Genomic DNA, 26,470 nt, shown 5'->3' with positions numbered 1-26,470 from the left:
AGTGCAGTGGGCTGGACTTCATGAAGCCTGTCCCCACTGCACTCTTAGACACAGGCCTCACCTCTTTTGCACCCCTGGACAGGCCTCTCTCCCACTACACTCTTGAACACAGGCCTTACCTCCTCTGCACGCCTGGACAATCCTCACCTCATCTGCAACCCTGAACAGACCTTACCTCATCTGCACCCCTAGACAGGCCTCAGCTCATCTACACCCCTAGACACGCCTCACCTCATCTGCACCCTGTTACCATCAATTATACCCAATACATTGAGGCCTCTCCAGGGGGCACAGAGGAGGTGAGTCTTCTCCAAGGGTCAGAGGAGGTGAGTCCTCTCCACTGCACTCATGGACACAGGCCTCACCTCCTTTGTACCCCTGGACATGCCTCACCTCATCTGCACAATCTACTTCCTAATCTGAGGAAACACAGGTGACGTGATTGTGAAAGGTTCAAATATATTTATTTAATCATGCAGACACTATTTATTCCTTCTCAACAATGTAAAAGCCATTCATTTGCTCCAAAATCGTGTTTCCAATAACATTTACGAAACAGAGCGCAGTTCATATGTACAAGCATTCCATTTCACTAGTGAAACCTCACTATTTTTAAAAATACAATTCTTTTATCTAGGAAATGTTCATACCAAACATTATCATTTAACTTAACAAAAAGCAAGAAGAAAAAAGCTGAATCTGCTCCCTAATCTAGAGTAACACAAGTGACATGATTGTGAAAACTGCAAATATATTTATTTAATCATGCACACACTATTTATTCCTAGTCAAAAATGTAAAAGCTATTCATTTGCCCAAAAATCGTTTTTCAAATAAGATTTAAGAAACAGAGCGCAGGTCCTATGTACAAGCATTCCATTTTACTACTAAAACCTCACTATTTTACAAAATACATTTCCTCTCTTGCAAACATTGATACCAAGCATTATCGAAAACCATGACAATTCAACAAGAAAAAAGCTCAATCTGCTTCCTAATCTGAAGTAACACAGGTGAGATCATTGTGAAAGCTTCAAATATATTTATTTAATCATGCAGACACTATTTATTCCTTCTCAAAAATTTGTAATCCATTCATTTGCCCCAAAATAGTTTTTTAAATAACATTTAATAAACAGTGCGCAGATCCTATGTACAAGCATTCAATTTCACTAGTAAAACATTACTATTTTACAAAATATAATTCCTCTATCTTGCAAATGTTGATACCAAGCTTTATCAAAAAACACGACACAAACTAACAAGAAAGAAGCTCAATCTGCTTCCTAATCTGAGGTAACACAGGTGACATGATTGTGAAAGGTTCAAATATATTTATTTAATCATGCAGACACTATTTATTCCTTCTCAAAAATGTAAAAGCCATCCATTTGCCCCAAAATCGTTTTTTAAATAACATTTTAGAAACAGAGCGCAGGTCCTATGTACAAGCGTTCAATTTCACTGCTGAAACCTCACTATTTCACAAAATACAAATCCTCTATCTTTTTAGATTATCAAAAAACATGACACAAACCAACAAGAAAGAAGCTCAATCTGCTTCCTAACCTGAGGTAACACAGGTGACATTATTGTGAAAGGTTCAAATATATTTATTTAATCATGCAGACACTATTTATTTATTCCTTCTCAAAAATGTAAAAGCCATTCAGTTCCCCCAAAATCGTTTTTTAAATAACATTTTAGATACAGAGCACAGGTCATATGTACAAGCATTCCATTTCACTACTGAAACCTCACTATTTTACAAAATACATTTCCTCTCTCTTGCAAACATTCCTACCAAGCATTACCAAATAAATGACACAAACCAACAGCAAAGAAGCTCAATGTGCTTCCTAATCTGAGGTAACAGGTGACATCATTGTGAAGGGTTCAAATATATTTATTTAATCATGCAGACACTATTTATTCCTTCTCAAAAATATAAAAGCCATTGATTTGCCCCAAAATCGTTTTTTGAATAACATTTTAGAAACAGAGCGCAGGTCCTATGTACAAGCATTCAATTTCGCTACTGAAACCTCACTATTTCACAAAATACAAATCCTCTATCTTGCAAATGTTGATACCAAGCATTATCAAAAAACATGACACAAACCAACAGCAAAGAAGCTCAATGTGCTTCCTAATCTGAGGTAACACAGGTGACATCATTGTGAAATGTTCAAATATATTTGTTTAATCATGCAGACACTATTTATTCCTTCTCAAAAATGTAAAAGCCATTGATTTGCCCCAAAATCGTTTTTTAAATAACATTTTAGAAAGAAAGCGCAGGTCCTATGTACAAGCATTCCAGGTCACTACTGAAACTTCACATTTTTACAAAATACAATTCCTCTTTCCAGCAACAACTTTTTATCAAGCATTTTTACAAAAAACATGACACAAAGCAACATTAAAAAAACACAATTTGCTTCCAAGTCTTCTCCATAGAGTATACAAGTCTCTATCTATATTAAATGAATCATTACTCACCTTTACAAATGCTTTGGGAGATTGAGAACAGTGTCAGATACACACACCAATATTTCTTTAGCAGAGCAAAAGGTATGTACTCCAGGCACTGCAACCATGAATGGCACAGAAAATCTCTAATTCTACACACATATCCCTCATGTTAACCAATCAAAACTCTTCCCTCTCTATTTTCAAACCAACACCCTTCCCCCCCTCTGCCCTTTCTACCTGTTACCATAGCAACTCCCTCCTCACTGACCTCTCAAGTTTAAAAGTTTATTCTACAATGTTGCAAAAGAACTCAGCAAGGATGTTTGACCTCTCAATACACCAGCTTATCTGGTGCAATGTTTCTTTAAATGACTTTTTCTTAACCATTCAAATTACTTCTTTCACACAACAGAACCATGCACCCTAACTTTCAGTTTTCAACTATCTGAATCCACCAATCATTGCTTGTGATTCAAGAACACTAAAACTCCACAGTTTTTTTTTGCAAACTCCTACTGTTCCAACTGCCATTTCATTCCTACACTTCATCTGACTACACCAGAACCTCCTCTCACCATGTATTCTGTCTGGATTATTGGACATAGCTACATCCACTGGGCTCAAATGTATGCAGCTATCAGTAATTTTCACAACCTTGATTTACCAAATGTGCACATCAAGTGGATTGGCCAAAGAGGATTGAGATGTCATCAATTGATACCATTGGTGAAAACCTTTCACCATCTGCCACACCCTGACCTTATAATTTTGCACTGTGATGGAAATGACCTAGGCATTTTGACTGGGGTAGGTCTGGAAATGGTTTTAAAGGACACCTTTGGGCAATTGATCACACTTTTTCCACAAACTGCCTTGGTATATTCCAATATATGCCAAAGACAGAAATGGAAGTGGTCCAACCAATTTTGTCCACAATTTGAGAAAGCACGGAAACATGTGAATAAATCTGTTTCTGCTTACATGAGAGACTATGGAATGGGTTCAATATACAACAATAACTTGCGTTACAACATGCAAGATATCTACAGAGGAGATGGTGTGCACTTCTCAGATGAGGGGAATAGAATATTCCTCCTGAATTTAAGACTGTGCATTGGAACCTACTTGTAGGTACCTAAATCAGCCACAGAACCCAAAAGCTCTTTTCAGAGCTACCCTACCTCTGATCACTCAAAATGATTACTTCACTCTAACTTTTTTCACTGTTTTTCACCAAAGTACGCATTTTTTTGGGCTTATATGGGCCTCTTAAGCCCCCCTCAGAAAACCTAGGGGGTCAGGAGATGTCTACCGTGCCCCCTTTTACCCATTCCCAACATTGTTTGTCCTCTATCTTGTGTCTCAAATCTACCGAAACACAAGATGAAGGACTCCCGTAGCCTGCCGGAACGCGTATCGGGGCGCGCACCGGTATGCGCTCCCAAAAAATTTTAAAAGTTAATTTACATAAAAACCACTAGAGAGACTTTCACCAAATATAGAATAGGCCCTACTACATAACAGTCCCTACCATTTTCCCAAATTTGGTGGAATTCCATTGAGCCATTTGGGCTGTAGCCCTGTCTAAATATCCTGAGGTAAATTACATGACAAAAACACATATGAAGTGTTAGAATTTACAACCAATTAAAATGTTACTTTCATTTTCTACTTTTATTTCCTGACATTTGATTGGTTATGTACATGAATATAAATGAAAAATGAGAGGGAAACACGGCCATTTTGACTACAACTACCTGAGGTACATCTTTAAAGGATTTTCTCATTTATCTTCATCACCTTTCTGTAAGGTAAGTTGTTAATTTGTAAGGGGCACTTTAAGTTAATTTGTAAAAACGTTTTCTGATATTTATTTACTGTCCCTCTGTTATAGTTATAGATTGAGATAGCCTTCTCTGTTATATTTATGGATTGAGTTAGGCTTCTCTGGTATAATTATGAATTTACTTAGGCTTCATCACATGCACTTTTTTATATTTCTACTTCCTGCCTGACACCATACACTGCCCAAAGATAACTTGACTGTTAAAAACTCAGAAGTACCTCTCTGAACTTAAACCCAACAGTGCCCTAACTCTACTGATATAGTTATTTTTTATGCAATTTACAGCAAGAAAATGGAAGATACACAACAGTCCATCAATATTTCTTTCGAAATTCCCGATGAGGAGATTCTTCAAGAAGATTTTCTTGACTTCCTGGATGAGTCTCTTGACCAACAATTCATTGACTGTTTTGATATTATGGAATCATGCAATACAAATTTGGAGGACATTCTGGATGATGTAATGTTGGAAGTGTTATTAAATTATGAACAATCAGAACAATAAATTTATATTTAATAATTAAAAATTGTTCGAGACATTATTCATTTTTATATGTAATTCATGAAATAGTACCAAAATGATTATAATATAGAGTGAGACTTATAGTATACTGTGCAACTTTTTTGTGTTACATAGTAATTTTGCTCATAGTTACTTCCTTTCTCCCATTATATTATCTCCAATGACTATTTGACATCTCTTTTTCATCTCCTGCCTCCATGTTGTTTCTGCTTTCCTGACAGACTATGGTATAGATTCCATATACCACAATAACTTCTGTAACAACATGCAAATTATCTACAGAGAAGCCGGTGTACATTGAATTTAAGACTCTGTATTAGTACCTACATGCTGGTACTTAAATCACCCACACAACACAACAACTCTATTCAGAGCTACCCTACCTCTAAGCACTTTAAATTAATATTTTACTGTTTCACTGGGTTTTCCCCATGGTACGCTCCCCGGTACACTCCCCGGTACGCTCCCCGGTGCACGTACCGGGCGCTCCACCCGCGAAAAATCGAAAAAAAATTTGCCCTGCGAAGCCCTTTTATGGCCCCCACATCAAACCTATGGGGTCAGGGGGGTCTACCCTGCCCCCTTTTGGTCATTTCCCCCTTTGTTTTTGCCACCTCTTGTATCTCGATCCTACCGAGACACAAGATGGCGGCCGCTCCGGACTGTTTGGAATGTTGACAGACACCCGAGAGCCAATCAGCTTTCCGCTCGCGAACTCGCGTAGCGCGCTGGTACGCGGCCCGGGGCGCGCTTATAGATATATATATATTTTTTTTAACCTAAATTACTCAAAATCCACTGGAGCACATATCTTGAGACATAGCAAAGGCACATCAGGCTACCAGTCCCTACAATTCTGCCAAGTTTGGTGGAAATCCATTCAGCCGTTCAGACTAAAAGTGAGTCCAACCGCCCCATGGAAATTAACATGGGGAAAACACGTTTTGGGACCCCCTTTTATCTCGGCCCCCACTTCACGAATCCCCCCAAATTTTCAGGGAAGGAGCAGAGCGGAGCGGGCCATCTTCTTTGAGAAATTCGCGAAAATTCATCCACCGGCGCCAAAGTTATTCCCAATAGAATGTTGCGGATTTCGTATGAAAAACAATATATATCTATATCTATATCTATATCTATATCTATCTATATATATATATATATATGTTCAAAACAGGTTGCCACAAGTGAGGGGGCCACTGCTGAGGATATCTTCTGCCAACACGGGTTCCTCAACACTCAGCCTTTCACCATCCATCCAAAGTACGGCTCTACGCGTTTCAGGTTTCCCCTTGTTCACGAGCCTTGCAGCAAAACACAGCCACTTTCGATTGGAAACACCTGCTTTATTTGAAAGGTACCGCCCCAAATGGGCATGTCTTAGTGTCATACTCAAAATGTGCCCGATGTTTCTTATACTTGTATATTTAATTATTTATATATTTATTTATATTATATTTATATATTCATGTAGGTCATGAAAGAGTGTAGGTATGTACATTCAAGACCAAATACCCTATCAGAACACTATTTGCATATTTGCACATGCTCAGTAGAAGCAGAGTAGGCAGAGAACGTGGCAGGTTTTCAATGCTGAAATGCGTTTTCTATAGGCAATATCAGCCCTCAAAATGAGATTAATATTTTCAAGAACTGCTTAAATCAACAATTGCTTATTTACGTATTTATTTATTTACTTATTGCACATTTTTTAATCCCGTAATAATTAACACTTGAAACACTTGATGAATACAGCTTACAAAATATGTGTGCATAGTCTGTTGTTCATTTTAACTGTTGCTCTGAACCATGTGACCGGATGTGAATTGGTTTTTAAACTCTGTAATGAAGACGCTTCCTTATGTGATCAAGGTCACGGCAGTGACCGAAACGCGTCAGAACAAGCTGGAGCGCTTTTTGGATTAAAACAGAAGTTTGGCACTAAAATTGGAGTCTGTACCCTTTATTCCTGCTGAAGCACGGATGTTCTGGGAACTTGTTTAATATATATATATATATATATATATATATATATATATATATATATATATATATATATATATATATATATATTCACTGAAAAAACCATAGGTTTCACACCAGTTATAGTTAGGAATTCGCATTTAAAAAACCTATTAAATTCACTGAAAAAACCATAGGTTTTACACCAGTTATAGTTAGCTGGAAATTTTACTCGCATAAAACCATTGAAATTCCCACGTTATAGTTAGTTGGACTCACTATAACTTGTGCGTGCAATGCACTGCTGATGACGTCACATATTACATCACTCATGACATGGTCAGTGACATCACTTATGACATCGCTGATGACACCATCCAGTGAATGTGTGTCTTTCCGAAAAATAAATATGTGTTGTATATGTAAAAGTTGATGGAATAATAAATGTTTAAATAAATGTTTACATGGATTTATTTTTTTATTGATTGGTTAACTGGCTTATTAAGTGTATCTTAGTGAATACATATATTAGTGAGTAATGTTTAAATATTTAAATATATGTATTAATGTTTCACTGTGTACAAGTGGCTGCATGGGCTGGTGAGTAGCTACATGTGTAGGTATATGGGTTATTATTTTTTTTTAATATCAATATGAGTGTCTATATGTTTGGTGGGGGTGTTACTTAGCACATAGATGCATGAATGACTGACTCTCTCTTTGTATGTGTTTTGAAGACAGCAAAAGTGCAGGACTGTATGGGTGGATGAGTGTGTATATGTGTGTGTTAGTGAGTGAATGACTGTCTCACTAGTGTCTTTATCAGTAACTACATATGTTTTAATCTAGTATATGTGAATATTGATGTATATAAGTGAGTATATGTGAGAGTGAGGGATTCTAAGAGTTCCTGTTTAAATTAGTATGTGTTTCTATAAGTGATTGTTTAAGAGAGTAAGTATGTTTAAGTTTCCTTAGAAGTAAAGTGGTAGTATGTGTATAGCTGTATATGCTAATGAATGGATGTTCAATAGTTTATTTGCATGTGTGAGTATGTGTGTGAGTATGTGTGTGAGTAACTTTTGGATGCCTGTCAGTGTGTAACAGGATGTATAGGTGTATCACTACATATGATGAGTGAGTATATGTATAAGTGACTATATAGAACTGTTGGTGAATCAGTGCATGTGTATATAGATGGTGGAATTATTCAATTGTTTGTTGTAACTGGTATGGGTATCTCCATTTTTTTTTAAAATTTTAGTTTCTATTTTTGAATATGTGTTTTAAGGGTTACATTACACTGAAAAGAGGTCTATCACTCTGTCACAAGGATGGTGTCATCAGTGATGTCATGAGTGATGTCACTGACCAGGTCATGAGTGATGTAATATGTGACGTCATCAGCAGTGCATTGCACGCGCAAGTTATAGTGAGTCCAACTAACTATAACGTGGGAATTTCAATGGTTTTATGCGAGTAAAATTTCCAGCTAACTATAACTGGTGTAAAACCTATGGTTTTTTCAGTGAATTTAATAGGTTTTTTTAAATGCTAATTCCTAACTATAACTGGTGTGAAACCTATGTTTTTTTCAGTGAATTTCAATGTTTTTTTAATAGCAAATCTTAATGGGTATAGAAAGTGAAACATTTTAAACCGAATTTTATATTGTATAAACATGTAAAAAAAAAATTTTAAAAAGATTTTTCTATTTGTAACCCGGGGGCGCTCCCGGGGAGCGTCCCGTTAGCGCTATTTTAGCGAACGAAAACAACATCATGACGTTTCGCGTAACCGCGTGATGCGTCATATGACGCACAGCGTAATCGCAACCGAAAGCACGCGATCGCATATGATCTCGAAACGTCCTGACGCGCTTACGCTACACACCCTCGGGCGCGCCCCGGAGCGCGACTACGGGCGCGCCCCGGAGCGCGACTACGGGCGCGCCCCAGTGCGCGTAGCGAAAGCGCGTCGGGTCATGTGACCTGAAAATAACACTTTCTATTGGTGCAGAACAGTTTTGGTTTCCAAATGAGTAAAGCCTGGGTCTTGTGACCTGAAAATAACAATTCTGATTGGTTCAGCCCAGTGTTCAAGGACCAGCTCAAAAAGAAAGCAACCCAGTCAATCGGACCCAGAAACAACGGAGACGATGCCTTGCATTCAGCTACAATTTGGTACTTTTAGAATCACTTGTACTGAATGTGGCAAGCTCATTGCCTATGGTGAAAAGAGCGTAAAGCTGATTGTCCTTGCTGGTCAGAATCACATTTGCCCCAAACAAAAGAAGTAATTTTTTTCGTTTTTTGTTTTTTGCTCCAGTTGAGCCATTTTCAATTCCCTTTCTCTTTGTTTCTTCCCATAAAAAATACAAAAAAAATATAAAACTGTTTTGAAAAGCCAAAAAAAGTACAAAATGTTCAAAAAACATTAAAAAAAATATAAAACAACAAAAAGAATTTTAAAAAAAGTTCTTTTCAGAACTACCTTTCATTTATAAAATTAAACCTATATTTTTAAAGGATCTCTGTCAATTTTTTGTCCTTAGGGTACGCGTACCGGGGCGCGCCCCGCAAAAAAATAGATTTTTTTTTTTAATGAAGCAGTTAGCATGAGGGAAGGACACAAAGAGTTATGTTAAGAGAAAAAGAGCTACAAGATGACCACAGAGGGATTATTTATTACATAGTAAAAAATAGAGAAGGTGTAATTGGATGAAAGTGAGCGAAAGAAAGGAAGAGAGAGGAAGAACACTAAAATAGAGATAGTGTGAGACTGTGATTGGCTGTTAAAAGGAAAAAAAGGACAGTAAAAAATGGACAATGAAGGGTAGTGGCGGAACCACGATAAATGAAGAACGATGAGGGAAAGTGAGAAAAGACCAAGTAGCATAAGTGAAAGAGGGAGAAAAATTGAATTAGGATAACACATGGGGAGTGACAAAGAGAGGACAAAGAGAGTAAAGGAAACAGTACCTGAATGGACTTGAGTAAAACAGTAAAAAAAGATAAGTAATGCAGTGTGTGTGACTTACAGGGAGTCAGTGGGTGTAGGTCGGAGTGTGGGTGTGTAAGGTGTGTCTGTGAGTGTGGTTGTGTGCAGTGTTTTGGTGTGGGTGGAGGTGAGGGTGTGTGAAATATGTGTGAGAAGTGTATGAGTGTGGGGTGTATATGTGTTCGATGTATGTGTGTGTATGGAATGTGTGTGTGTGTTTGAGGAGTGTGTGTGGGAGGATTTTTTGTGTGTATGAGGTGTGTGTGGTGTGTGTGTGGGGTGTATGTTACAGGTGTGTGTATGTGTTGGGAGGGGGATGAGGTATATGTGTAGGAGTAAGGTAAATATTTAAGAAAAAGAGAATGAGTGAAGAAGCAAAGGAAGGGAACAGAGGGTAAGTGAAGTAAAGAATAGGGATCAAAAGAAGTTGAATATGAGAGGGTAAATAGGGAAAGGGGAGTGAACATGGAGAATAAGAATAAGTGAGAGAAGCAGAGTAAAAACACAGGAGTGAGGTAGATTGAGAAAATGTTAGTGACCTTAAAGCAAAGGGTGATAAACTACATTTTTTGTCATACTTACCATATAATAAATGTAATTTTAATTGTTTTTACTACAGTTGGTATCTGTGAAAGAGAGAAGAAAAATAAGTTATAATTAGTAAAATATATATTTTAAATTAAAAGATACAAATGAAGAGGTTAAAAATCATAACACTCTATTTAGAAATAAAGTTAGAGTGAAGAACACAGAAAGGGAAATAAACTAAGGTAGAAGGACAAAAAGAGGGAAAAAGAAATAGAAGGAGAGCAAATTACAAAGAGTAAGGCATATAGATTCACTGAGAAAAAGAGGGAGAAGAACAGAGAAATGAACTGAAGGTAAGAAAGATACTAAAACAATGTGAGTTAGCAAAACTAAATCAGGAAACAGAAGTAAGTAAAAAGATAATGACTCAGACAGAAAACAGTCTAATTAAGGATGCATTTAGAAGAATGAGGAATAGAAGATAACTGAGAGTAAGTGAAGAACAGTCAGAGTGAAAAGATGAAGGGAGACATGATAATATACAACGATTGAAGGAAATGGACTGAGGAAGTTATAAGGTAGACACACTAAGAGAAAAACTGAGTGAGGTGGAGGACAATGAGTGAGAAAAGGAAATGAGTAAGTGAGGAAAAAGAAGGAAAGAGAGGAGAAGACGACTAAAACAGTGGTACTGAGAAACAATAATTTGGTGATGAAAGCAAAGAGAAGGACATTGAAAGAAAGGAAATGAAGGCTAGTAATGGAACCAGAGTAAAAGAAATGGGATGAAGAACGATGAGAAAGGAGCAGTGAAGTTGTTGTAAAAGAAGTGATAGAAGGTATATAAACACAAGTGAACATAACACAAGTAGAGTGAGGCACTGAGCACATAGAAGTAGTGAACGAAAAACAGAGAGAAGAGGTCAAAAGTAAGGAGCAAACGAAGATAAGCTAAGGAGAGTGGGTGATTTATAGTGATAAAGTGCAATAATACTGCTGAGTGAGTAAATAGGAATTACTAAAAGAGCAAAGGAGGAAAATACGGAAAAGAAAAGAAAAACAGAAAGACTGAAAGCTGAAAAGTTATGCAAGGGAGAGACGGGATACACACAGTTGAAATGAAAATGAGGGATTGTCAAAGAAGTGGAGTAAGAGAACGGGGGTTACAGAGAGTGAGAGAAAGACATTATAAGTGAGTAAAAAGAGGTGAAAGAGGATGGAAAAAGGAAAGTAAATGTCAGAGAATGGAATACAATTTAATTTACACAATCCAAAGTATAAAATAACTTGTACAACATGTTACAAAGTTTATTTTTGCTGTTCTCAGAATATATTGAATTTCACTTAAAAGAGTCAGTTCAAATTACTCATCATATGACAGCGGGAAAAAAAAACAATCTAAAAGATTGTGTTTTAAAAAAAACCTTAGATACTGACAAATCACAAATCTACGCTAATCTTAGATTGTCTTACTTTTCCTTGAGGCCAAATACTGTATCACGGTGGTCCTTTTCGCGTTGGAAAGTAGTTTGCTGTTCACTTAAAAATCCATTTCATCGACTTTCTAGAAGAAAAGCTCCAAGAACATCTGAAATATTTTCATATACTCCTTTTTTTAGTCATGACTCTTTACTCATTCCTGCACCTTTCCATTTGGCCAAATAGTGTCAGATGTATGAGTATTTGTTCAAATTAATTCTAAGGCACTCTGAAATTATCTTTTTCCCGACGTTCTGAAAGAAAGGCTCTACAACATTTTCACAACATTTAAATATTTGTAAAACCATCTCTGACTCACTCAAGTTCATCATTTTGTATAATACTAACCTCACTTATTATGAGATCCAATTACAGTACCTATATGACAAGTCAATTTTTTATATTGCCTGGAACACTTTTACTCAGAATATATTTTTAAACAGCAAAATAACCTTTATAAACTACTCCCGTCTTCATATGCCAATTACTTTTACCTAAATTTTGGCTGTAAAAACACTAGGTATGAATTTATAAAGCCAAAAGGCAAACGTTGTTTGAAAGTCAAATGAGTGTCGTTACATTGGGTCCAACCTTTAGAAGTTTTTAAATAGCATGTGTAATGCCCTGATGTTGTAGAAGGACCATCATGAAAAATAATAGCTACAGTTGCAAAGGTTCTTCCTGATATCGATAACTGAGAAGCCACGAAATTTTTAATAGAAGTTGTCAATTTAGTTCCATCAGGTCTACATCGTTGGAACATTAAAATGACAGTGACCATAATTTTGTAGAAATAATGTGGACAGCATTGTAGACTTACATTGGGTACACACCATATTGTGATCAGCTGCTTTAACTAGATTATTAAAAGGCACTGATTTGCAGTCTGGTAAAGTCAAATATATAAATATTTCACTGTCTATTCTAGTAGTACTTGATGAAGCACAGTTATCACAGTCAAGTTGCCATTGATAAGAAAGGTTAAAAAGATTTTTTATATCTACTCCTTCATCTTCCAATACATCAAACATATACATTAAAAATTCCTGACAGGGGGAAGAGCCAAGCTGGCGACCGAGATGGCTGCGTAGACGCTCGGCTCCGTGAGCCTTCTCACCCCGCGCATACATCCTGGCAACTATCCTGAGCCATAACGGCATATTTGGGTAGGCGGAGGACACCTTTCACTGACCGTTTGCTCCTGAGGCTTTTCCGTGCGGCAGGCCCGTGGAAATGTCCCCGACTGTTTTGCGGCCTACACGGAGCTGAGCCTGGGGTGTCGAGTGAGGAAGGTAGCCGACCGGGACTGCGACAACAGCGGCCTCTGGTGGGGGCGAGGAGCCGGCCGGACGGGCGCCGGAGATCTGATGGGCCGATGACGACAGTGCCGACCCAGTCCATCTTGTGGAGTGCCTTGTGGGATGTGCGGTGAAGCAGGGTCGAGGGGACTGCATGATACTTGGCCCCCCTTCCAGTGTTGTATCCGGGCAGGACCAATGACTTTTCCCGTAATCTGCGGGCGGCTCCCAGGGAGCGGCAGAGATTTTGTTTAGCCTTTTGGTGACCCTTCGCTGGGAAGCCTACCTTGACTTTCGAGATCCTCGTGGTGACTCCTGTTGCGCCCTGGTGTGGGGCCCGGTCCTGAGGTGAAGTGGAGAAAGACGAGGCCGGATCAGCTAAGATGGCGGACAGCGCCCTCCTACGCAGACCACATCCAGGCAGAGAAGCTGCTGTGAGGGAGAGTCCTGGGGTCTGGCGATACGAGAAAGAACCCACGTTCAGAGATATATTGGCTGCGTTAACCCTGCATACGACCCTGATCCGGGACGCTCGGGATCTGGGAAGGAGGATGGCCGCCATTGTTGTCCCACCGTTCCACACGGGCATAGTTCGATCTCATGGAGGCGCCGATGGGCCCGACTCTGCGTCAGTGATGAGTGCTCCAGCTACGCTTAAGATCGTGGAGACGCTGCGAGACCCGGTTCATGAGATTCCTTTGGACAGATCTGTTGTACATGTGAGTGCCTCGTCGGGGCACTTCTCTGTTCGGCGGCAGGGGAAACAACGTCGGTCTATGGTTTGGGCTGCCCTGGTGGCGTTTCTGCGCTTGCCGGATGGTGTGACTCTCTTTCCCTGGCTGGTGAGACTGTGTTCGGACTGGAGGATGCTTCCGGAGTCGATACTGACATTGACGGATTTCCGCCATTCATACTCGGCTGGGTTCAGGTGGCTGAAGTCCCATGGAATAACAGCGCTGCCCGATCCGCCCAGATCGTTTGGACCCTCCACTCTGCTCTGTATGCTGGCTGATCAGTGGACGTATGTTGGTACTACTGATAGGAAGGGCCTGGGTTGAGACCGTCTAGTTCATAGCGACACTTATTGTTGGCTGACTGTGATTTGGGGGACACTCGGCGGGTATGTTCTTGCTTGTGCTATCGGTGATTGGTATCTTCCGTGTCTGCTCTGATCTTGCTGTTGGGACGTTTATTGTGCGCGGTGGTGGGGGGGGGGCGGGTGGCCAGATCGATGGCCCTTCCCCACGTTTTTCCTCTTTTTCTTCTTTTTCCCTTTTTCTATATTTCGGGTCTCTCATTTAGGGCGACAGGCACGCTGCTGGGGGGGGGGTAGGCTGTGGCCTTCTGCAGGGGTGCTGGGTGGGGGGTAGGGGGATGGGGTCTGCTAATTTGGCTTTTCTTTGTTTCTATGGCCCTTTGTCTTTCTTCCTTTTTGGTGTCATCGTTTTTCGTGTCTCCTACAGTATGTTTCGTCTTGAGGGGTGGGGTGCAGCTGCTCCGTAATGTGTTTGTTTTTACATCTATCCTGACTCGGGTGACTTACCCCCAATGTTTCAAACGTATTAGTACTATTTGCGGATTTCCTGTTTCATGCTTGCTACTGTAGGACCATGTATGACCGTATGGAATTGATTCTGAGTTTTCCTTTATTGTAAAATGAACCTTCTCACATCCTGAATCTCGTACAGTGTGCTTGAATACAAGTTCTCTCCTGGACACTATTTCGACCCTCATTTTCGGGCTGCTGTATTTTTCTACATTGATTTGCTGTACTTACGACTTTACTAGCGGCCGGCCGAGGTGGTTGTAGGCCCATATTTGTATTTACTTGAAGTGACAATAAAGGTTCTCAAAAAAAAAAAAATCCTGACAATCCTGCTGAATTATCTGTGAAAATTGATTTTGACCTGAACATATGTCTACAAGATTCCTAATTTCTGAAACACTTTCTATTTTTGCTCTATCACTACTACATTTGTCTAACACAGAATTCAATAAACAGTACAATGTTTGTTCCCGATTTTCGACAATCTGTTTTTGTAAATTTTGAAGAAAAAAAACAACATTAACTACTACATTAGCATAGAAGTTGACACCAGAACTGTTTTCAAACTGAAATCCAACAACATCCTCAACAGAATCCTTTTTCCTTCTGCTTACAATTACAGTTTCATCTACTTTTTGTCTTTTTGCTACTACCTCACTGCAATTACTCTCATTTCTTCTTTTTCGGCCTACCACACGTTTTTCAATCAGAGGATATTGAGGCAAATGTGGAGCATACTCTCTTCTTAACCTATTGTATTCTTTAACACAATCTAGATCTGCACAAATCTTTGTTTCATTACACTCAATCAAGTACAATCCTGATAAAGTTCTGACTCGTGATAAAGCCACATATGCCATACCCTCTTTAAACACAGAACTTCCAATGTTCACCAAAGCACTATCTACACTTAAACCTTGAGATTTATGAATTGTCACCGCATATGCCAAACAAATAGGAAACTGTTTTCGGCGAACATATAAGTCTTTCACGAGCAAAAATCGAGCTGACCGACGACAAATTTGTTCTATTTCATCAATGTCATCAAATTTAATTTTTATAATTTCAATTCCATCTCTATTTTTGTAATTCACAAAACCAACAACATGACCCATTGCTCCATTTACCAGACCTCTTTCAACATTTAAATTCCTTCTCAAAATGACACGACAATTCAAACAAACATTCAGAGTTTTTTAGGTTTCGACCTGGGAGTTGCAACTGCGTAGCAGTTGCTCCTCCCACGGCGAAACCTCATGATCCTACATATTGACTTTGGTTCCGCCTCGGTCTCCCATTGGCTAGCTCCATAAAGGGAGGCTAGCCATTGGGAGACAGAGGCTGTCAATCACGCTTTCTCTTGAAAACACGATTCGGGGGCGTTTCGCGGTGTTTTTTTAAGCCCCGCCCCTTTGTCCCGGGCCGCGCTGTGATTGGCTGCCAGCCCGGGACACCCCTGTGATGTCATTCCCGGGCCGCGCTGTGATTGGCTGGCGGCCCGGGACACCCCCGTGACGTCAGCCAATCACAGCACGGCCCGGGACCTGACTTGTTCTTTCATTCTTTTCGTACCATCTCTTCCTACTCCCCTTTCATCATCCTGTCAGCCCCTTTCTCTAAACTCGTCATTCGTCCATGCCTTCAATATCCTCTCTTCTTTGCCTCATTCGACCCCCCTCCATTTCCATGTTTCCCCTTGCCCCCTTCGCTTCTCCTCCCCCTCCCATCCACTGTTGGCCACACCATTGAATTGAATTAATTCCGCCATGCTTTTCGCAACGGGCCCACCCCTGCAGCAGGCATTGCTTGAAATGAAAGGCGCTCGGTGGTCTCCAGGCGGGGGGTTCTCTTCGTTTCCCGCCCAGGCGTTGCTTTGATCCGTGGCTGATTATTATGAGAACCCGAAGGGGCTCCGGGCCCCCGGCGTTAAGGGCTCCTCGCCTGCAATCGGATACTTTTAGAGTCTCGGAGAAACCAAAGCTGCTCGTGCATTATTAATACGCAAGGTTAACGCAAGGGCGGCGATTGTGCACGAGGACACACAGCCAACTCTTCGGAATGGTGGAGAGCCAGAGAAAGCGCGAGCCATAGAGAGGGAGCGCGAGCAAAAGAGAGAGAGCGCGAGGCAGAGCGCGAGACGGACAGATGGTGAATTGCAAACGTAAATAACCAGTACAGTGTCAACGGTCACTTTATTTGCTAGAGAGATGGTAGCAAACAGGCCTAGAAAGCCTAACTGGACTGAATACAACAACGCGGCCTGGACCTGATAGAAAACGATAAATACCCAGTCATTCCAAGCCCTGCATATGAGGGAACAACAAACTACCACTTTGGGGTATTCCAAATAATGGAGGTGTTCCATGACCATGTATAAGAATGAGGCCAAAGGCTGAGTTCTTTTATAAGGTAATGAAACTCCGAGGTGACTTCCAATATCCTTATGATGTGCTAAAGGTGATACTTTATTCATTATAATGCATATCCAGGCTATCACATTTTACATGAAACATTGAAACCCTTTGTGCATAGCTCTTTCATATGAAAACATAAATAATAACAAGCATTTACAATGCAACGGTTTCGCCTTTGGAAAAGTTTGAGCTATTGGCATTGTAAATGACAAAATTTGTATTTATGTGTTGGTTTTGAAAACAGATAAATAAATGGCATTGTCATTTACATTGCCAATAGCTCTAACTTTTCCAAAGGCGAAACCGTTGCATTGTAAATGCTTGTTATCTATAGCTTCCAGTTTCACTATCTCTTCATTTTCGAACTTCAGCATTTTGATGTTGAACATGGAACATTCTTTCAGAGTACGCATCAAACATATGGCAGATTTCTTCTCGTTAATTTTCTTAAAAATATTCTCTGGAAGAATGTTTTCATTTGGGTACAAATTAGAAATTAACCGTCCATGTAAAGCTTCTTTCCCTTGTTGACTTATTTTTCCTACTCTTACATCTTGTAAAATATTTTTATAATCTTCATCCTTTGCCTGCCACATATTTTGAAGCAGTTCTGCATATTTGAAGTTTAACCATATATTAACGTTTCCAATGCTTCCTAGGCACTTCCTGGTATCTTCATGTGTGAGCATTTTGAACACAGGTTGTCCTTTCACTGGAGTCAACTGCAGAAGATCTCCAAAAACAATAATATGTTTTCCTCCAAATAAAACATCATAGTCTGTTCTAAGAATTTCTTGCATTCTCAAATGCACAAAAGCAAGCATTATATTTGACACCATGCTTACTTCATCAATGATAAGAAGTTTAATTTTCTTCAGGACTCTCGAAACTTCGGAGCACTGTTTAATTGTTTAAGCTTAAGTGCGGGACTTTTTGCATAATACAACATTCTCACTAATTTCCTCATTTTGGTATGATGCACTGCTAACAACCTAAAATTATGAAAAACACTCTGACAGACTTTTCTAGAAAGACAAGCCAGTGAATGGCCTTGCAAACCTGTGATTCCTCTCACTCTGCAAGGATCTAAGTCTTGCAACAACTTCACTTTCTGCTTTATACTTTTTTTACTATATGTACGTAAGAAATTACTAAACAAATCAATTGATTCCTGTCGCACACTACAAATACTACTACACTTCCAAGTGTACACTGGACCCTTAGTACGTCTCCCTAAAACTCCATCAGATAACACCTCTTCTGGTTCTCTAGGCACAAGTTTCTCTTTTTCAATCGGACAACCGTCTTTCACTTCATACGCTCGACCACTGGTGTCAACTGCATGCACTAAATCATTCTCCTGGAAGTAACTCTCCTCATTAAAAAATGGCTCACAACTTGAAAAGTGCATCCATTCTCCAGAAAAAACTTTACAAAAATTAGTCCGATTAATTACTCTTTTCCATCTACTGTTTGATTTGAAAACATCAATTGTCTTGTTAAGTGTCCTAATTCTATTGATTAATAAAATAAATAATTTTTTCTTAACTTCAAAAGCCTGATCAACAATCTTCTCTACACTTTTCTTTTTCTTATAAAAAGCAGCTCTCTGTTTACCTTTCCTAATGTTTTTTAACAAATTTAAAACCACTCTATTGCGAAACATTCGTCTACGAATGTCTCTAAACTGATTCTGCCTTCTATTCCTATAAATACTCTTTCCTGCTCCAGTTTTAGGATTCTTTGAAATTCTCTCCTTCCTTTTCAATTTTACTCTCTCATTTTCTTTTTCTACATGCTGTCCATCATTTTTTTGGGATGTACATATGTTACGTAAAAAAGACTTAGTTGTCTTACCAGGAGCTTTGTTCCTGTTTTTTGAAGTATTTGTTGTGGAAGAGTGCTGTAATTCCGTTGCTGTTTTTGATTTTTCCCGGTTACGTTGTTTCTTTGTCCTTTCCTTTGTGGGCATCTTTGCTTACTCTTCAAATAACGATTTCAATCTGTGTTAAAGAAAAAAGTAGCACATTATAGACCACTATTACCAAACAACAAAGCAATGACAAAAAGCAAACGATCTATACAGGGTTACAGATCAGGTGAGGATTCTCCAGGGGTGCACAAAAGGTGAGGCCTGTATTGAAGAGTATAGTGGAAGACAGCTCTGTCCACAAGTACAAAGAAGATCAGACCTACGTCTAAGTCCACTGCACTCTTATACACAGGCTTCACCACCTATGCTTCCCGAGAAAGTATTGAGTTATATAGTTATATAGAATTGTATTTTATAAAATTGTGAAGCTCCATGTGAAAGCGTTTGCTTCAGTCTTATTCCTGTTGTGAGGCAGGTGCAAGATTTTGCCTCAGTCTTATCCCTGCTGTGAGGCAGATGATTGTAAATAGAATCTGTGCTGTGTTTCCTAAATGTGATGTCAAAAACTATTTTGGAGAAAATGAATGGTTTTTACATTTTTGATTATAATGTGGCGCAGAGGTTTAAAAAGTGACGCATCTACCTACATGCATCAATTTTTAAATATGGAGCAAAAAGGTAATTGTTTGGGTTTTCCTGCGGAGCGTACGTGGTGAAGCTTGTGTCTAAGAGTGCAGTGGACTAGGCTTCATGAAGCATATACCTGTCTGCATTCTTAGAGACAGGTGTCAATTTGACTCTTTACAATGATGTTACCTGTGTTTTAAATCAGTGTAGGGAGCATATTGAGTTTGTTTGCATAGAGGAATTGTATTTTGTAAAATAGTGAAGCTCCATGTGAAGGCGTTTGCCTCAGTCTTATTCCTGTTGTGAGGCAGGTGCACGATTTTGCCTCAGTCTTATCCCTGCTGTGAGGCAGATGATTGTAAATAGGATCTGTGCTGTGTTTCCTAAATATGAAGTCAAAAACGATTTTGGGGAAAATAAAGGGTTTTTATATTTTTGAGTATAATGTGGCGCAGAGGTTTAAAAAGTGACGCATCAACCTACATGCGTCAATTTTTAAATATGGGGCAAAAAGGTACTTGTTTGGGCTTTCCTGGGGAGCGTAGGTGGTGAGGCTTGTGTCTAAGAGTGCAGTGGACTAGGCTTCATGAAGCCTATCTCTGTTGCATTCTTAGACACAGGTGTCAATTTGACTCTTTACAATGATGTTACCTGTGTTTTAACTCAGTGTAAGAAGCATATTGAGTTTGTTTGCATAGAGTAATTGTATTTTGTAAAATTGTGAAGCTCCATGTGAAAGCGTTTGCCTCAGTCTTATTCCTGTTGTGAGACAGGTGCAAGATTTTGCCTCAAAACACCTGTGTCTAAGAATGCAGTAGAGATAGGCTTCATGAAGCCTAGTCCACTGCACTCTTAGACACAAGCCTCACCACCTATGCTCCCCAGGAAAACCCAAACAAGTACCTTTTTGCCCCATATTTAAAAATTGACACATGTAGGTAGATGCGTCACTTTTTAAACCTCTGCGCCACATTATACTCAAAAATGTAAAAACCATTTATTTTCCCCAAAATCGTTTTTGACATTACATTTAGGAAACACAGCACAGATCCTATTTACAATCATCTGCCTCACAGCAGGGATTAGACTGAGGCAAAATCTTGCACCTGCCTCACAACAGGGATAAGACTGAGGCAAACGCTTTCTCATGGAGCTTCACAATTTTACAAAATACAATTCCTCTATGCAAACAAACTCAATATGCTTCCTATACTGTTTTAAAACACAGCTAACATCATTGTAAAGAGTCAAATTGACACCTGTGTCTAAGAATGCAGACAGGGATATGCTTCATGAAGCCTAGTCCACTGCACACTTAGATACAATCCTCACCACCTAGGCTCCCCAGGAAAGCCCAAACATGTACCTTTTTCCCCATATTTAAAAAGTGACGCATATATGCATCATTTTTTAAACCTTTGCGCCACATTATACTCAAAAATGTAAAATCCATTTATTTTCCCCAAAATCTTTTTTGACATCACATTTAGGAAACACAGCACAGATCACATTTATAACCATCTGCCTCACAGCAGGGATAAGACTGAGGCAAAATCTTGCACCTGCCTCACAACAGGAATAAGACTGAGGCAAACGCTTTCACATGAAGCTTCACAATTTTACAAAATACAATTCCTCTATGCAAACAAACTCAATATGCTTCCTACACTGAATTAACACAGGTAACATCATTGTAAAGAGTCAAATGTATTTCTATTAAACATGCACACATTCTTTATTCCTTTTAAAAAATGTAAAAACCATTTATTTTCCCCAAAACCGTTTTTGACATCACATTTACAAAACACAGCACAGGTCCTATGTAGAAGCATTCCATGTCACGACTAAAACTACACAATTTTACAAAATACAATTACTCTATGCAGTAAAAACTTTTTACCAAGCATTATCAAAAAGCATGACACAAAGCAACATTAAAAAACCACAATTTGCTTCCAAATCTTCTCCATAGAATATACAAGTCTCTATGTATATTAAATGAATCATAACTCACCTTTACAAATATTTTAGGAGATTCAGAACAGTGTCAGATACACACACCAATATTTCTTTAGCAGAGCAAAAGGTATGTTCTCCAGACACTGCAAACCATAAAGGCACAGAAAACCTCTAATTCTACACACATATTGCTCATGGTAACCAATCAAATCTCTTCCCTCTGTATTTTCAAACCAACACCCTTCCCCCCCTCAGCTCTTTCTACCTGTTACCATAGCAACTCCCTCCTCACTGAGCTCCCAGGGTTAAAAGTTTATTCTACAATGTTGCAAATCACCTCATCAAGGATGTTTGACCTGCGAATACACCAGCTTTTCTGGTGCAAGGTTTCTTTAAATGACTTTTTTTAACCATTCAAATTACTTCTTACACAGAACACAACCATGCACCCTAACTTTCAGTTTTCAACTATCTCATTCTACCAATCATTGCTTTTGATTCAAGAGCACTGAAACTCCACAGGTTTTTTTTTGCAAACTCCTATTGTTCCAACTGCCATTTCCTTTCCACACTTCATCTGACTGCATCAGAATCTCCTCTCACCATGTATTCTGTCTGGATTATTGGACATAGCTATATCCACTGGGCTCAAAGGTATGCAGCTACCAGAAATTTTCACAACCTTGACTTACCAAATGTGAAGATTAAATGGATTGGCCACAGAGGATTGAAATGTCACCAATTGATACCATTGGTGAAAACCTTTTTGCATTTGCCACACCCTGACGTTTTAATTGTGCACTGTGGAGGAAATGACTTGGGCACTTTGACTGGGGTTGGTCTGGAAATGCTTATAAAGGACACCTTTGATCAATTGATGGCACTTTTTCCTCAAACTGCCTTGGTATATTCCAATATATGCCAAAGGCAGAAATGGAAGTGGTCCAATTAATTTTGTCCACAATTTGAGAAAGCACGGAAACATGTGAATAAATCTGTTTCTTCTTACATGAGAGACTATGGAATGGGTTCAATATACAATAATAACTTGCGTTACAACATGCAAGATATATACAGGGAAGATGGTGTGCACTTTTCAGATGAGGGGAATAGAATATTCCTCCTGAATTTAAGACTGTGCATTGGTACCTACTTGTAGGTACCTAAATCAGCCACAGAACCCAAAAGCCCTTTTCAGGGCTACCCTATCTCTGATCACTCCAAATGATTATTTTTTTCTAACTTTTTTCACTATTTTTCACCATAGTACGCTCCCCGGTGCGCGTACCGAGCGCTCCCCCCGCGAAAAATAAAAACATTTTTTTGTTTTTTTTTTGCCTATTTGGGCCTCCTAAGACCCCCCTCACAAAACATAGAGGGTCAAGGAGTGCCTACGATGCCCCCTTATACCCATTCCCAACGTTGTTTGTCCTCCATTTTCTGTCTTAAATCTACCGAAAATAAAATGGAGGACTGCCGTAGCGCTGCCGGTACGCGTACCGGGTCGCGCACCGGGAAGCGTTCTAAAAAAATGTTAAAAGTTAATTTACAGGGAGGAGCCTAGCGACGAACGAAGATGGCCGCATAAGCTCTCGGCTCCGTCGACCTCCTCCTGCTGCTTGAATATCCTGCTACAAATCCTGCTTTTTCGCCTAGCTCCCGTGTGGGTGACCTGTTGCTGATACTGGCGGTGTGGTCCTGGGAAACTTACGACCCGGATTGCCGGAGTACATCGAGTGGAAGTTCTTGGCCTAACGCTGACCGAAAACCGGGACCTCGAGTACTGACCCTGCCGGGTTGTAGTGCAACAACGGCGGCCGGGGGACCCAGACACGATCCGGTTGATAGGAGTGGAGAGCAACCTGCCCCTGGATTGGTGGAGAGCCTGCGGTTCTACCTGCATTGAGGAGGTGTAATTATCCTGTGAGGGCTGAGTGGTCGGGGGTCCCCTTCTCGGCGTTCCCCTCCCGCCGGGGTGGGGCCCCCGTCCGAGAGGCCTTATCGCTGCTGTTCTGTGTGCCTCCTGCCCCCGCCTGCCCTCATCGCACTTCGGTCCCTGGGGGAATCGGGAGACCCGAAGGGCGCGCTGATGTCTGGAGTTGATCAGTTTGCGGGGGTGCGGGGTGAAGAAGAGCCATCATTGCGAACCGTGATGGCCGCCATTAAGGGTCTGTGCTCCTACATGGTTGCTCTTCCACATAAGTCGATCGCGGACGACACCGAAATTGCACGATCGCATAATGACTCTGATCTGTCTGGTCCCCCTAAGCGAGCCGTTTCTCCCACTTTGATCCCGGAATCTACGACTCGAGGCCCATCTAGTGTCGAAGCATGGATAGCAATATATGTACCACAGTGTGCGGCTGAATCTGTCATGGTGTATCGCCCGTCCAAGTTGACGAGTCCGCCTGTGGTCGTGTTCACGTGCTTGTCCCCCAATGACTTTATTGAAACTGTGACCCGACGGAAACAGCGGGCATCTATCGATCGTGTGAGCTGTGCAGTGTGTTGGAGTATGGGACGGTCGGGATCTGGTCGCACCGTGGCGTGTGTCATGGCGGCTGAGGATTGTGGTGGACTGTGGACATCCGTTGGGCTCGCCGCACAGATTCGGGGACTGGCTGGACTTTTGATTTATCCTGTGAATAGGCGGGTGTGGTGTGTGGAACTCATGGTGAACACTCGTAGAGGTCAAGGGTGAGACTGAAGTTCGACTCGGATGCTAGGGGTTCGTGAGGGACCCGGGACCCGCCATTTTCTTGTATTGGGGGCGGGGCGGTGTAGGACGTCTTTCCTGGGTTCTACCGAATCTACTTTGCTTGGTTGCTGATTGTTTAATGACCAGGACTGTACGTCGCAGGAGGGGGGTAGTGTGACCGGGGATGTGCGATTCTCCTCCTCCCTTAACTTTTCTTTTCTTTCTTTTTTTGTGTTTCCTTCCTTCATAAATCTCTTTTCTACTATATTTCGGGTTTTTGGTTGCTGGGCGACAGGCACGCTGCTAGGGGGGTAGGCCGTAGCCATCTGCAGGGGTGCAGGGTGGGGGGTAGGGGGTGGGGTATTTTTGTTTTTCCGTTCTCTGTTTCTATGGCCTTTTTCTCTTTTTAGTTTGACTGGACTTTCCTTTTTTCTCTCTTTCCCTGGGTTGGGGGACAGGGTATCGGGTTACTGTTTGGGCTCTTTGGGCAGTGCTGGGACTGTGGCCGCTCAGCCTCTCCTGTCATTGGATTCATCGGGTGGGGTATTAGTCGGAAGTCTTCAGTAATGTATGCTTGCTTATATTGCTTGCTTCCAAATGTGGTCGTCTCTACAGTTGGACATGCTTCCCTGCCCACCCGGTGACTGTATCTATTTTAGATCCCGTAGCCGGCCCCCTCCTGTTTTCTTTTCTCTTTCTTCTCGTTAACATATGGAACTGTATTGCGTATTTACCGTGTATATCCTATTTTATTTTTAAAAATTGACCTCTCTTATCCTGAGCTGCTCTCCTGGGTGTGCCGTAACACTTTGATGCTCTAATTTTGCTGCCATGCCTCCGGGATGTTTGGCTGAATAGCTGTGTGCACCCTTTTCTAAATAAAGGTCTTCAAAAAAAAAAAAAAAGTTAATTTACATAAAAAACACTTGAGACACTTTCACCAAATATAGAATAGCTCATACTACATACCAATCCCTACCATTTTCCCAAATTCGATGGAATTCCATTGAGCCATTTAGCCTGTAGACCTCTCTAAATACCCTGAGGTAAATTACTTCACAAAAACACATCTGAAGTGTTAGAATTGACAACCAATTAAAATGTTACTTTCATTTTCTATTTTTTTTTCCTGACATTTGATTGGTTATGTACATGAATATAAATGAAAAATGAGAGGGAAACACAGCCATTTTGACTACAACTACCTGAGGTACATCTTGAAAGGATTTTCGCATTTTGTCTTCTTCACCTCTCTGTAAAGTAAGTTGATAATTTGTATAGGGCACTTCAAGTTATTTTTTAAAAACGTTTTCTGATAGTTATTTACTGTCCCTCTGCTATAGTTATAGATAGAGATAGGCTCCTCGGTTATATTTATGGATTGACTTAGGCTTCTCTGCTATAATTATGAATTTACTTACATTTCTTCACAGGCACTTTTTTATATTTCTTCTTCCTGCCTGTTACCATACACTGCCCAAAGTTAACTTCACTGTTAAAAAATCAAAACTACCTGTCTGAACCTAAACCCAACAGTGCCATATTTCTACTGATTTTTTTTTAATTTAAATTTCAGCACAAAAATGGAAGGAGAACAGAACGTTTCCTTTGAAATTGTCCTAGAGATGAACAATGAGGAAATCATTGAACCCAATGACTTGGAATTCATGGATGAATCACGGGACCATGAACTTCTACAATGTGTAGAATCTGTGGATTTGTTAATTCAATATGAGGACGTTTCTGACAGTCAAATGTTGGAAGTTATGTTCACTCAAAAAGAGGACATTTCGGACAGTCAAATGTTAGACGTTCTGTCAAATTTTGAAAATGAATCTCAAAAATAAATGTATATTTAATAATTCTAAAATTGTTTGAGACATTATTCATTTTTATATGTAAATCTTAAAATACTACCAAATTGATTATAATGTAAAGTCAAACTTATAGTATACTGTGCAACTTTTTTGTTTTACACAATAATTTTGCTCATAGATACTTCCTTTCTCCCACTATATTATCTCCAAAGTGTATTTGACATCTCTTTTTCATCTCCTGCCTCCATGTTCTTTATGTTTTCCTGACAGACTATGGTATGCATTCCATATACCACAATAACTTCTATAACAACATGCAAATTATCTACAGAGTAAACGGTGTACATTGAATTTAAGACTCTGCATTGGTACCTACATGTTGGTACTTAAATCACCCACACAACACAACAACTCTATTCAGAGATACC

This window comes from Lissotriton helveticus, chromosome 6 (assembly GCF_964261635.1).
Source record: "Lissotriton helveticus chromosome 6, aLisHel1.1, whole genome shotgun sequence".
In the NCBI taxonomy this organism is placed as follows: Eukaryota; Metazoa; Chordata; class Amphibia; order Caudata; family Salamandridae; genus Lissotriton; species Lissotriton helveticus.
This window is presented reverse-complemented; position numbering follows the sequence as displayed.